The following is a 13,097-nucleotide window of genomic DNA, read 5'->3' on the forward strand; positions in this document are numbered from 1 at the left end:
TGCCTGGAGTTGTTTCGCCCCTAGTGCAGGACTTTGTGGAATTTCATGAGGTTCCTGTCAGCCTATTCCTCCAGTGTTTGAGGGATCCCTCCATTGTAACAGCAACTTCCCAAGTCTGGTGACCTCCATGCATTTGCATTTGCTTGGCATTAATGAGCTATAAAAGAACACTAAGTTTCAAGGAATGTTAATTTTTTTTAATAAAGAGCCAAACTTTTAAGACTGGTAACCTGTCTTTTTTTGCCAAATGTACATAAAATTCCACAAAGTTCAATACAAAAATTTCTGGCAGGCACTTTTTTCTTGTTCCCTTGCAGAATATTTTGTTTCATGTATTTAACAAAATGACACTGCCAGACTTCATATTCTTTGTTCTCAAATGGAGAACTGGGTCCAGGTACCCTGAGGTGCAGTCCAATACCTAAAACCTTGTGGTTAATTTACTCTTGACATCCTTTATAGATTATTTGTGAAAGGACACCTTATATTAATGTAGCAAAAAGTTCATTAGCATGTGCTCCACATTGTTGCTTGTGGCTGTTGTGAGTTAGTTCATGTCTCAAAATTGCCGCTTTTTGCTCTCAGAAAGAATTTTCCGGGCTCCTCTCAAATGCCTTTTAAAATGTCTCATCAAAAGCAGTGCAGAGAAAATGACTCTTATAAAACCACTGCCTGCCTTCTCTGTTATTAAACTCTTCCCATGTCTGTCTGCCTGGAAGCAGCTACAAGAACTGCAAAGATGAATCAAACACGCAATGGAGTAACACTTCTCAGCTAGTGGGATATTGTGACAGCTCTGACCTCTGAGTGACTTGCTAACTTTGCATCCAGTGGAAGCTCAAAACAATGAGTGCCTGTCCAGCTACACCCAGATTTGTTTCCTGCTGTCATACTTCAAGGAAGTCTGCTCTGTGTGGGACAGAGGTTTGCAAAATGTTCTACAGCAGCCAAACAGTAGCGGCGGAAAACAACGCAACTTGTCAGTGGTAATGCCCATTCTTTTCATGTGTGTGAGTCATACATACAGAACTGTGTGAAATGAAATAGTTGCTAAACATAGTTAGCTGAGACGTGTCGGAGTGTGGCAGCTCACCACTATTTAGGCTTATATTCACCTAGCCTAGCATTCTTGGAGAAAGAAGCAAATGGCTTGATAAACTTTTAGCCACCATGGGGATGAATTACAAATTCAAAGTCCTGTGGTGCATAACTTCTTATAAGAAAAATTTCAAAAGTATTGTTTTGGTAAAGGTAGGACTGCTTTTCTGAATCTCAGCATCTCAAGTTTCTAGCTTGGTAGATAGTGTGTGGAATTTTGACAGCAACTTGCTTGAATAGCATGTCAACTCATATATAGGAAAAAATTTTCACAGGTGAGAAATTGAGATCAGTGGAGAGGAGGTGTCTTCTTTCTCCCATGTCTTAGTTCAAGGCTTGAAAAAAAAAGTGCTTTTTCTTGTGTATGTGGTAATGTTTATGTAACAGGTAACAACATTGGTCTTCGTTGCTTCAGTAAAATAATATTTGTACTAGTGAAGTCCTCAAGGACTTGGTTCAGATAGGCTGGTAATGGTTAGCTCTTAAAAGGAGGTAATTTATATTTTAAACATAACGGTGAAGTTCTTAACATAAGCTGCTATGATTAGGTTTTCAAAGCACAGAAGTTGATGGCGTACAGCAGTGCAAGAATCTTGCTTATTTTATTCAAGTACCTACTTCTGCAACTGTGCTCACTGTGTTCACTCTTTTAGAATATAAATCTTTAGTTGTGGAATTATATATTTACTGGGGGAAAAGGAGTGACAGCTTTTGTTCTTTTGAGATAGCAGAAACAAAAATGCTTTGCCTCTGAATCAGGCTGTCTTCATGAAGTCAGGAAGCCATTAGATATACTTGGTGATATGGAAATAGTATATCTGTGTTGGGAAAAGATTAAAGTAGCATAAGAAATTTGCATGGATTTGATAATTGTTGATATGTACAATGCATTTTGCTCTTGTAAACTGTACTAAAAACTGAAGTGATGCATGGGGAAAAAAGGTGATAGAATTGCTTTTTGATAGTGTTGATAGTTACAGCATTTTTGACACAAGTCACTTGAATTTCATAATAAGGTGATACTTTGGAGACTCTTGCATAAAATTTACTACAGAGCTTGTATTAAATCACTGAACGTGTTCTGTGTATGAAAATTTAAGACAAATGCTGGTCCCTTGTTAAGTGTATTTATCACAAAACAAAATTGTGAATTATCTGAAATGGCAATACCCAAAAATTATTTTAGAGCCACTGAACAGATCTGCTTTGTGATGCTTCTACAAACAAGTCCTCATATGACAGCATTCAAAATATCACATGTACATTCAGCATCGACTTTCTGTAGATAGAAAGGTAAAACTTCTGTATTGTAATATTTGTTCTGTCCTCTTCCATTTACTGAATGGCAATAAAACAATATATATATCATTCTCCATTAATGTTGACAGGCCACTACAATTGTGATTTAGCCAAGAACATTAAGTGTAGCCATGTAGAGATTACCTGTAAGCGACTTGTTAATGCATAGTAGTAGTAGTTTGTAGTTACATAGTCTCTATAGGCTTATATTAAAAACAAAACAAAACAAAAAAAAGCAAGAAAGGCTGTATTATGTTCAATGGCATAAGTGGTGAAAGAAATTCTGTAGTCTGTAATGTCAGTTTACACAGGTCTTTTTTTTTCTGAAACATTTTTTCAGTAAATGTGCGATAATTAAGGGGTTGGATCCTAAACTAGAGTAGAAGGGCATCATTGACCTCAGTTCAACTGCACTGGTTTATAACAGCTGAGGGAATAGCAGGAAGTATTTGCATTCTTCACTATTTCCAAGACTGGAAGATAGAGAAAAGATCTGTGACCAGAGTACAAACAAAAAAAATTACAAGAGTGTTAAAGAAAATGTTACATTTCAGTTTGGAGTAGGACTCTCTTTTATTGCTAATATTATCCGAATAGGCATTTAGTAACTATGATGACTCAGTTTTTACTCTCGGTTCATTTAAGCAGTGCTTTAAATGATGCTGATACCCTACTCTTGTGCAAAACTTTGCAGGTCATCACGTTTAAGCACAGTTTGCTTGCTTTTAGCAGAAAAGTAGAGGACTTGGTGCTGCATGCTTACACTAAGTGCAGAGTTTCTCCTTGGAGCAGTATAACATGCAGCATTTGGTTCCATATGCTTATGGAAATGAAGAGGCTTTATGCATGCATAGGCAGCTTTTGACAGGGGCAGGTATGTAGAAGAGGTTTGACTGATTGTTGCTAGAAATGTGGTACATCACAGCAGCCTTCTACAGCCACTTAATTGTGATGGAGGATATGACTGAGATGCGTATTCATGTTTTTCTTACTCATTAACTAGGTCATAGCTTCATCTGGTGTCAGTATTTTAAAAATCTGCTAAACTGAAGCAAATCATCCAGTCCCTAAAGATGCTGGATAGAGCGGAAGGACGGATTGTGTTTGCCAACCAGCACTGAGGTCATGAGGGACAATAGGATATTCAATATAAAATAGGTATGCCAAGGACACAAAGGAGCAGTTAATCATTTTTGAAACCTACAGTTCTGGTTCACTTAATATTCAGAAGCATTTGCTCTTTCAGAGTTTGTGCACTTCATAAAAACTCAGTGTTTTTTGGATGACATGGCCTTGGTTACTAATTCACTGCTGATATATTCACAGGGTCTTATCTTCCCCTCTACTTTTTGTTTATGCTAATGTCACTCAGCTGAAGACAATGTGGAGCAGTCCTGCTCTAGAGCACAGAGACATCCACAAAGGGAATCTGTCCTCCAGCTGTATTTCACCTAGGATTAAGAGAAGTTAAAAAGAAAGACAAAGTAGGAGAGCATTGAAAAAGACTTGTATGACTCAGTATGACTTGTACAGTCTCCTCTTCCCTCATCTCCAATAAAAAACCAAATTCATCATCTGTTAGCACTGCAGCACAACAGCTTGCTTCCATCCTAGAATACTGAAGGGTGAAATGCAAATGCAAATTTTCCCATTATTTTCATTGTGAGGAAGATGTAAGACAACTCCAAACAAGCATCAGTGTATGCAAAGCAAGAATGCTGGTGCTTCCATCTAATCATATACAGTGTCTGTGACTTCACCTTAGAAGTGTTTTAAAGTAGGTGTAAGACATGGTTGAAGGGGTCCTTTCCCCAGTGTTTCCCCTGGATTCCAAAAAGTAGTAGCTTAGGAGCCTCTTATACCAGGTTTTGCATCTGGACAGCCATTTTTAATAACTGCTGATGGTTTAATTTTCAAATGTGTACTTATTGCATATGTAAATTTGGAAAAAATTATTATCTTCTGCACAGTTTTTACCCTCTTTTCATATTTTTATGCATGTGTGGTCCAATTTAATACACAAAATGTTTGTCTGTAACATAGGTTTGACAATATAGATTTGATTGTACAGTATACTTCTTTACCATCGTGATAACTTTTTGAACAATTGCAAAGTGTTCTTCTCTGTATCTAATGCATGTTCTACTGTCTTTGGTAAGACAGAATCAATGTTTTAAAATACCAAGCCTTCACACCACAGTAGGAATGTTATGCAGCAGTGTCGTTTGCTTTTACTAATGGATCAAATTTGATGGCTGTTGTCAAAGCAAACTATGAATGCATGTTATGGTTTAACTGCAGCTGGCAGCCAAGCAGCGCACAGCTGCTCACTCAGTCCCCCACCAGCAGGATTGAGGAGAGATTTGGAATAGTAAAAGCCCAAGAACTCATGGGTTGAGATAAAGGCAATTTAACAGGGAAAGCAAAAGCCATGCATGCAAAAAAAAAAACCAAGGAATTAATTTACTGCTTTCCATGGACAGGCAGGTGTTCAGCAATCTCCAGAAGAGCAGGGCCCCATCACACATAATGATTACTTGAGGAGACGGAATTACAGAATTACATAGTTCAGAGTATTCAGAATGACAGTGTTGATTTTCAAACTGCTCTCTGTTTTGTGCTATTAGCATTGGCTTACCATGTGATATAAAAATTTCTAGCAAGAATGATTTATCTGTTGTACTGTCTTTCATTATAGTGGTTGTGTTGAGACAGCCAGTTCTGTAAAGTAGTGAGCACATCTCTAGTAAGAAATAATAAAATAATTTTACTGAAAACAGTGTGACAGATACTTAAAAATTAGTTAGAAAATGCATATAAAGCAGCCATATAAACCCTTCCCCAAGCAACTAATGGGGAAGTGCTATATCAAAAAATACTAGACTGAAAACAATTCATCACAGGTGGAAGTCATATAGAAAATTTTTAAAGAGGAGGTATGAACATGAAGCAGCTGGTTTCAAGGAGGTATAAATTATTCTAAATAAGAGCAAAATTTGTATATTATAGATATATAGCAGAAGGGACTAGGAGAAAAATACAAGGCTTATCTTCAGTAGAATCTGGTGGTTGCCTCATTGTTTCTTTAAAGTAAGTAATATTAAATTAAAAGATGCTTGAAGGCAGGGCACTGTTCCTTTGTCAGTAGTGCAGTTGTGAGTGGTGAGTGCAGTTGCATGGAAACCTATTACTTTGCTTTACAGGAATTGTTCTGAATTTTCAGGAAGCATTCCTGACTTACTAAGCAAATCAAAACCTGAATGTCAATGTCAAATTTCTGTGAATGGAAAGACCAGATTAAGATAATTTTTTGAAACACTTAGTTTGTGTTGCTCTTCTGAAACAATTTACTGTAAACTAACTTATTTCTAAATAAAAGCTTAGACTAGCCAAGAAATCAAACATGTAATTTAAAAACAAATAAATAAATAAATTCAAAACACGATCTCTCAGTAATTTTGCAACTTAGGCACAAAATCATCTTCTAGAATTAGTACTCTTTTTTACAATCATTTCTCTATGTAACAGCATTTTTCTACAAAGCATTGGGTTTGGATGATAATTTTGACCTCATCAAGTTTACAAGTTTACAACATAGTGTTGATTAGCAATAATCCTATTAGAAGTGCCCATTCTTCAGCAACAGAGATAAGGGATTTTGAGTATGAGAGGAAGGCTTCCAAGGGATAGGACAGAATAAGATGAAATTATAGCCAAAATACTAGGAAACAGAGAGATGTTCACAGATACAACTTTGAGATTCAGTGACTTTATTTAGGAATGTCTGAACCCATGCCACTGATAGTACTTAGAGCAAATGGAGAAGAGAAAAATTACCTGAGATCATCTTCAGAAGTGAGGATAAGATGTCAGGAAAGTGAGACAGAGTGAGGTTAGAGACATTGTTGAAAACTGAAAATGAAAAGGATTATAGCACAGAAAGAAGGGAAGTAGAGAATTTCAGCAAGAATGTAGAATAGGAAGAAAACAACAGGACGTGCATCAGGTCATTTATTCTCTAAACCTGTTAGTTTCTCAAGAAGTAGATACTTTTTAGTTATTTGAAATAGAAATCAGAACACTAATTTGTCTTGATCAAAAAAATTCCTTTCAAAGGCAGATTGATTTCTACGTACTTTCCTTTGCTTAGCATGGACTTTTAGAATTAGCTCATTTTTTGACTGGAAGTACTCTTATACCATTTGATTTAACTGGGAGAAAGAATATCTTAGTATTTCAAATTTTACTGATCATCAGGTGAAGTACTTACATGCCCTGGGACCAACTGTAAGGTGATGGCTTTGTGGAGATAATAAAATAGCATTTTACATTTTAAAAATGCCTCTTTTTTTTAGGCATCTGGATTCTTGTATGCTGTGTTTAGCAAGCAGCACCAACAACTGCTGTAAGGAATGAAAAAGTAATTGTATTTTCAGTTTGTTGGCTTTATTAATTTGACAGCTTTTCACAGATAGCTATTTTGTGACTTCAGGAAATTTTAAGACTAGATAGTATAATTTCTTTACTGGAGGAAAAGGGTGTGTGTTTAAAAATAAATACAGTGTGAGTTTAAACCTTCTTCCCTTTCCTTCAGAAAGTGCAGGTGAAATTAAAGTCACTGAATTTCTTAGATATGATTTAATGTTTGTCCTTTAAATTTTGAGTTCTTTAAGAAAGAAAAAGCTTACTCCTCTACCCATCTGCCATACAATTTCATGTGACTATTTATGCATTTATGGATTTAAATGATTGTGAAATAGCAAGTTCTACATAATGCTGCTGTAAGGCAGACTATTAAATATAAAAATCATTAAAAAGCAGGTGAGGAATTTACTGATGAGTCCCACAGTTACCATATTTTCATGCCTATAGCCCCTGACTTTTAAAAGATGTTTAAAACTTTACCAGTCTTCTATATAGGACCACCATTTGTGAGATAATTGAAAATTTGCCTAGCGCCTCTGCAGATCTTGGCATTACTCTTCTGTCTACATAAAAATCTGGAAATGTTAACTTTAAAGATGCTGTACTCCTTTGTGAGGATCTCTGGGCTGCTGCCCAGTAACTTACAAGTAACTTAGGAGTGACGAGAAACATCCCAGAAAGTTGCTGTGGAAACCAAGAACTGCCAGAGCACCCTGACACTTCTTACTGAAAAAAATCTTGTGGGTTTTCTTATGGCTAAGCTGAAAGGAGAAGGTGACAGGGTGCCATGACAGTATTGAAACATACACTGTTCCCATCTCTCATCAGTATGTGGAACTTCTAAATCCTGTTTAAAATTTCTGATTTTTATACAGTTGTAAGTGAAAGCAACAGAAAGGTAAGTCTTACCCACGTTTCTCAGTCTCTCTAATTTGTTGATAGTGAGAATTTGTTTGCAGTTAATTTTTCATTTTTCAAGCTATTTGAAATAGCTCTTCAGAGGAAAAATTACTGTAACTTGTTGTGCCACTTAACAGTCAGTGTATTAATTAAAATGATGGAATGTCATTACCTTAATGATATTTTCTTCTTCTGAACACTCCTAAACAAAATTAGCATGCCTCCGTGTTAACTTCTACACATTCACATGAAATACATGTGTTAAAGCTGAAACCTGTCTCCTTGTCATGTGCTTGTGGGTTGGCATACAGTTGAAATCAGTTGTGCTCTACATAGCAGAGGAATTTAATGAGCAAGTAACAGTGGCTTTTGAAATGACACACTGCAATGCGCTGTATGGTAGGTGGCTGTAGTTATAAAACTATAATTAAGTGTGTGGGAACTGAGAACATCTGCTAAGGGAATGCCAGTTTAAAAGAAAAAACCCTAAAAATTCCTAGTGCTGTAAAACTAGCATTAAAATATTACATACACCAGATTAAGCTGAGGACATAATTTTAATAATTATATTAAGTAACCTGGGGAGAGTACGTGAAGGAGAATATTCTGCCATGCTGCATTACATTATCTATCCTCTTTTTGTTATTCACACTGCACTTTTTGAGGTTGAATAGCTGGTATTACAGCAAGGCATGTAACTGATCTACATGTTTTCATGAAACAGATACCATCTCATGTGCTAACACTCCATGAATTAGTTGAGTGACACTTACAATGCAGAACAATGAGCCCTAAATAGCACTTGAGATGGTGTCAGAACTGGGGCTGCCACAGGTACATTTAAATTAATCTGATAACCTCGATGTAACATTGCATTTGGAACCAATACTAAACCCACTCAATCCTGTTGGCATCAGTGCTCCTGGGAACGTACCCTTGGCAAATTTTCACTGGGTGTTTAGAAAGCAAAGCAGGCAATATATTGTGATAGCAATGAAAAAAGCCATGTCTTAAATCTATTCAATCATTTTGTTTAGAACTGCACTTCTGGTCTCTGTTAACTAGCTGGAGCAGACTGATTATCTATTTGACTATTTTCATAATTTCCTGGTTTAAGGTCCTGTTTCTTGCCAAAACTTAGGGTTCATGATTCTACAATATAATAATTTGGCTCTGGTCAAATTATTATATTGTTTAGCAAATTTTGGACTCACTGGGTGGAATACAGTGATAAACTTTAAAACAACTTTGTTAGGAATGTGATTTTCCCCTCCCATTACAAAAATTGTGCACCACTGAAACATCTCTTTGCAGGTGCGCAGTAGAGATTTGGCAAAACCAGAATCTAAAAATCTATTCCCAGTGCACATGAATGGAAAATTAGAACTGATTATTCAAATGCTTCTAAGTGTCAGGGGTAGTATAGGGGACGAGTGACATTATTCATGTAGTTGATACTGCAATGAATGCTACAGCAATCTGAAAATGAGGTGCTGGTATTTGCTATTCTTTCAGACCCACTATAGACCAATCTTTGCAGAGGAAAAGGCTGCGTAGCTTGAAGACTGAGGGAATAAGAGCAGTAGACTGTGACAAATTGCTTTTGGCAGGGGAAGGAGCAGTTTGGTTTGGAGGGTAGTGGCAGAAAAACTGGTTAAGTCAGTTAAACCAATGAAGATAAAACTGTCTAGGAAGGGAGCTGGGGCTGAGAGCTGAAAAGGCAGAGGTTTGTCTAGTGGCTCTAGAATTGGGTATCCCTGTGATGCCAGATGATGAGACTTCAGTATTTCTTCTTCCTTTCAGAAGGAAAGAAAATCTAGAAGGTGACATGAGAAGGAATTACATTAGCATTGTGAAGGCTGATGATAGGAAATGCCAGCTAACTCCACCTTTGCTGCTTCAGTTTGTTCCCTCTTTGCAGATGCAGTTATTTGAATAGTTTTATATTTACTTGTTTCTGCAAATCTGTGGCCTCAACCAGAACACAAACTGGATCTCCTCAGGGGGTGCAGGAATAGGTTTGGATAAGGAACAGAGTAAGCAGTAGACTCTTTAGTATTCTTCTTCCATTTGCTGACACAGCTTGCTGGTAGTAGGAAATTAAGAGACTGAAGACTTGTTCTGGTTTGTGCCCCTGCTGCTTTGTTTCTGTGGTAGTGGGTGTTGTATATTATTGTGGAAGAGCATGGAAAGCTCTCACCTGTGGGTAGCCAGCAGATAGATTCCATCGCACTGCATAGCTGTGCATGATAGGCATGTAGAAAAGAACCATTTTTTTCTCCTTCATGTTCTTAAGTGTATTCTGAGCTGCTTTGTAAATTCACATTTGCCTTCGAGTAATTTGTCAGCCCCTCAGGTATCAGGCAGTATCATTCAGGTTTGTTGTGTGCTTGCTTGTTCTTTTACAGCTGTTTCTGTCAAATACTGTTTTTCCCTAATTTAAAAATTATGTTTTCTTTCAACATTTCTGTAAAGACTGAACCCATTTTGCATGCCATCTCTCCTAATTGTTCCTATACCACTCTGCTTAATCTTTGTGAGTTTTAGTTTTAGACTAAATTTGCTTTTAGACTAAATTTGGGCTGATTTGCTCTAGGATAAGTAAAGGATGTTCTCAGTAGCAGAAATCTTAAATGTGCTGGTGAACAATTAGGAATTGGGAGGGAGAGAGAAAGATAACCCTACAAACTAAAAATTAACTAAATGTCTAGAACTTTTTTAAGTCAGATGGCAGATACAGGTAGTTAGTAATAACACTTCTTAGTTGCATGAGCTAACTGTGCTCAAACCACAGTGGCTAGTAGTTCTTTCTTTGGCTATTTATATTAGGAAGAATTGCAGTTTGTTGGGGTTTTTTGTGGTGCATAGCATTGAGGCAAGTTGGATTTCAGTAGGTCTGAAACCAGCTGACATGTGCATGTATTCATGTTATAAACACTAGAAGTTGCATTATTTTGATGTGTATTATGTGGACGAGTGAAGCTACATGAAATAAAAATTGGTGATTGTGCCCCTTGGGAAAAGGGTAAATATAGTATCAGCAAAACATTCAAATTAAAGGTTGCAAAGCTGATTATTCTGGTTTTCACGTGTTGTACATAAATAGTTTTCCTTTATTTTGAGAGCACATATTATTTATTGCTGCTATTAAATATCTTCTTTCCTGTAAACAGTTAAGTCTAATGGAACTACAGGTATGCAAGGTAGTGCTAAGATTCTTCAGAAATGGCAAAATATGCTAGGAGTTAATGAGACAAACAATATGATATAAGGAGGGCTTTATAGCAAGGAGAGAAAAGAGAAGTTTATAGCAATTGACTTGCTTTGAAGCCTCTCACTGAACAGTCATTTAGGTATGGAGGCATCAAAGCCCTAATTTTAACAGAAGCTGAAAGAACTTACTCTTCTAAAAGACAACCGTGACTCTTAATGAGTCTTACTGGTTCGTATTTAAGTACAGTGCTGCTTAACTGGTGGTCACTAAATTCCAGTATATGTCGGCATGAAGATTGAAAGGCCAGTAGTTCCTTGAGGAGCAGAACTGAAGAAACCAGTATATCTATTCAGATTAACAGTGAATAAATCTGCTCTAGCTTTTGCTTCATAACTCCTTAATCTAAACAAAATTCTTACTATCTTTCCCCACTTTCTTGCTCTTTAGTTCATGTCATCTTGGGTTCACAGGGTAGATCTGCAAATGCACCAACAAAGCTAAACTGGAAGATGGCACCCAAGGAAGAAGCCTGACATGCCTCCTCTGCTGAGAGGACATTGAAGTAGGTGTGGCATTAGTATTCTGGTCTGCAGGGCCAGAGTAGAGCTGATCTGAAGTTAAGACCCTCTATGGATGTCAGGCTTTGATACCTACCCTTTTACTGTAGAAAGTTATTCCTACTTGCTAATGCTGAAACACACTTTGGAACTGAATTACACCAAGGCTGTTCAGTGACTTCCAACTGTATTAGTCATCAGTGCATCCAGAGCTTGGAATGAATATAATGGGAAAAGCTTGAGTTAAGTTCTGCACCTTTTTAGACAGCAGAAATATTTTGGTTATTTTTGTTGTCTGTCTGGTATCTAACAAGGCAAATTAAGCTGGGGTCAGTGTGGAAGGGAGTTTTGTGGCTGGGATTATAAGCTATGTGCATTTATCCACAAAGAGCTCCTAATTCTTCCTTCCTGCATGAATTCACTTTCATCTGATAATGCTAAAATATATTGCCCATTTGACTTTGATAAGGTCTGTATTCTCCGTGGGAATTCCTCATGGAACTTGTAAGCTTTCAGTGTTATCAAGACCTCTGCATGTCTGCCAAATTTAGCCAAAATTGGCCACAAGTTTTAGGTACTCAGTAGGGGTACTGAAAGGTTTCCTGTGCAATCCCTTCCAATTATTATCTTAGCAAATAATAAGGATTGAAATGTTTCAGTTAGTATCTTCTTAGTTAGTCTTTTAAGTTATAGGTATTCTTTCTGGTTTTATGAGCATGTTACAAAAAGTTTCAAGTCAAATGCTGCTGCTTCAGCATACTTATAAGAATATATTAAGGAGTCTTACTTATATCACCCCACACACTAGTCTGACTCTGTTAGCTAGGTGTAACATTACCTAGTAGTTCAGGGAGGCATACTTTAATATGCCAGCAGAGGGAAACAGAAATGGATTTTTCTTTCATGAATTAACACTATTTCCACAGATTCTGTTGGGAATGACTTATGGGGGAAAAAAAAAAAACCCATTGGAAGGAATTCTCTTTAGGTAAGGATTTATGCATGTTTAGTCTCAAATTGATGCATATTATATACCTGGTAGAAAAGAGCAAGAATGCATTGTTGGTCATACTGTATAAAAACGGAAAATTAGATAATACTTGAAGTATTCAAGTGACCAGTAATATGCAAAGTGCTGGAAACAAGTGATGGAACTAAAATTTTCTTATGTTCCTAATACCTTTGGTAGCTACTGCAGTCTGATGAACCCAAATTTAACCCTCGAGTGATGTATTTTTAACAGAAACATAGTTCTAATTATATTTGTTGTTTGTTTTGAGAAAGATGAAGAAATAATTGGATAGTCTGGGAATATTTGGATCTTCTGGGAAATAAAATTTTAAAATAAAATTTTAAAGAATGCCTAAAAGATTTGACAGGTGAACTCTGGATACCATTGTTAAATATTGTATTTGTTAAAAGACAGATATTTCACCATGATGAAATGATTGGCACTTCCTAATGAGGCTTCTTTTCTTTCTAGAGAGCTAGTGTATTCCCATTAAGGAGAAAATTGGACAGACTGTGTATACCAGAATACTAAGCTAAGGGCCACAATGACCCCTATCTTCTGAGGTTCTAGATGCTGAAATCTTTTCCCGAAC

The 13,097-nt window shown here is 36.7% G+C and overlaps 1 protein-coding gene across 19 annotated transcripts in view; it reads left to right on the top strand.

The window, feature by feature from the left end:
• SORBS2 (sorbin and SH3 domain containing 2) overlaps positions 1–13,097 on the top strand; it is a 154,907-nt gene that overhangs the window by 53,735 nt on the left and 88,075 nt on the right. For 2 of the 19 annotated variants that reach the window (XM_027636302.1, XM_027636318.1), the window contains exon 1: positions 11,791–11,795. The exons of the other annotated variants lie outside the window; for them this stretch is intronic. The gene's annotated coding sequence lies outside the window, so the exon portion shown is untranslated. Of the gene's footprint in view, positions 1–11,790; positions 11,796–13,097 lie in introns of those variants that run through there. 19 annotated transcript variants of the gene reach the window in all.

Source organism: Corapipo altera, unplaced genomic scaffold (genome assembly GCF_003945725.1).
Source record: "Corapipo altera isolate COAL_440 unplaced genomic scaffold, ASM394572v1 22b, whole genome shotgun sequence".
In the NCBI taxonomy this organism is placed as follows: domain Eukaryota; kingdom Metazoa; phylum Chordata; class Aves; order Passeriformes; family Pipridae; genus Corapipo; species Corapipo altera.